We start from the raw sequence: 1,552 nt of genomic DNA, 5'->3' as shown, positions 1-1,552 counted from the left end.
GCGTACTAGAATTAGGCTTAATGGATTGATCAATAGATAGATCGATGGATTGATCAATCAATCTATCGATCTATTGATCATGAACCTCAATTTCCGTATTCTGTGAGCTTCTCTACTGTGTTATTTTATCGATAATTTTGAAACATGACGGCGCCCCATACCCAACAAGTCTATAGGAAGACTTCGCTAGTTTGACCAAGTTACGTTTCAAAAATGCTAAGTTTACCCAGCAGAGCTGAATTCAGTAGCAGTTGAGTGGTTGTTTAATGTCCTTAAATTTAGTAGGGGATTTGACTGAAGGGAACGGCCCCAGAGGTAGTGATTTAATTACTTAATTAATTTGAAACTCCAACTATGCCCCATTATGACCTGTACTGGGATAGTGGAGCTTGATATTGATAAGTACATGATAAATTTATTATAAATGTCTGCTGTTTTATATATTAATTTTTTTATAGGCATTTTATACCTTGCCAGCGAATTGGATCACAAGAGGTTGCTCATGAGTTTTTGCTTAGATGTGTAGTAGGAGACTAGGAGCTCAAGTAGGTACAAGGTTGAGCTGTAAGCTGTGTATAATTATAGACCACTAGCAGTAAAAATTGATTACATAGGAAGATTATTAGAGGTTTTCATGGTCGCAAGGTGTGGTTAAGGATGCAATAAATTCAGCTGCCATTTGGTTGACAACTTTTAATGGAGAACAAACGGGCTGGCATGAAAACAAACCTGTATTGAGAATTCTGGGGCAAATTGGACCACATCAAAGGCAGATCTTTTTTCTTATAACAAGCACATTTTAGCTTTTGATAAAGCTACAGCAGGTAAGTGAGGCATTTTCTTCTTGCATTCATTGCCGACTTCCTTAACAAACTTGCCAACGAAAATGGCAGCCAATTATGACATCTGGGCAGATATCGTATATAAAATTAATGAAATTCATTTCCAATTCTCACTTCCAGTGGTCTATAATTAGTTTTTAAGTCAGTATAGTTTTTAAATTCGTAAATTTTTTATTCATGCATTGAATAATGCAAGCAATGACATATTCCACTTTTACAGTACTTCTGACTATTAAAGCTGTTAGTTTTGTAGTTTTGAATTTACATGTATGCTATTTTTATGATAATTAGAATGTCACGAAAAGCTATCAGTATTGTTCATGGTGGTAGACGAAACTCTGGATGCTATATTTGGAGATGTTGGTACTTAATAGAATAATTATTCATGAAATGATTTATTTTATTATGCTACTAATGTTTAGAATTGTAGCTAGAAATTTCTTTAATTGTAGCTAGAAATTACTGTCACCCAAAATTTCTGTGAATTTTGCAGATTTTATTTTAGCAAAATCACCATGCCTTTCAATGTGTACTGATTTTAAAGGATTAAATTTTCACAATTTTCAAAATCTGCATAATTAGCAGAAATTTTGGGCCACAGAAATATCTAGCTCCATGTGTATAGCATTTGCAATGAAAGGTTTATTTTTAACTTCTTATCTCTGTTAAACAGATAACATTTCCCCAAGACTAGATATATTATCAACTCT

At 33.5% G+C, this 1,552-nt stretch overlaps 1 long non-coding RNA gene across 2 annotated transcripts; it reads left to right on the top strand.

Moving 5' to 3' along the window:
- Positions 1 to 178: 178 nt before the first annotated feature.
- LOC109592601 (uncharacterized) lies at positions 179 to 1,552 on the top strand. Of its 2 annotated transcripts, none has more exons than XR_002190436.1 (4): positions 179 to 199; positions 459 to 545; positions 1,134 to 1,205; positions 1,516 to 1,552. It is a non-coding gene; the product is annotated as an uncharacterized LOC109592601 (long non-coding RNA). The 2 variants fall into 2 exon arrangements; XR_002190435.1 differs by lacking the exon at positions 179 to 199 and adding an exon at positions 276 to 402.

This window comes from Amphimedon queenslandica, unplaced genomic scaffold (genome assembly GCF_000090795.2).
Source record: "Amphimedon queenslandica unplaced genomic scaffold, v1.1 AMPQUscaffold_4616_Cont23406, whole genome shotgun sequence".
NCBI classification, from domain to species: domain Eukaryota; kingdom Metazoa; phylum Porifera; class Demospongiae; order Haplosclerida; family Niphatidae; genus Amphimedon; species Amphimedon queenslandica.
This window is presented reverse-complemented; position numbering and strand designations above follow the sequence as displayed.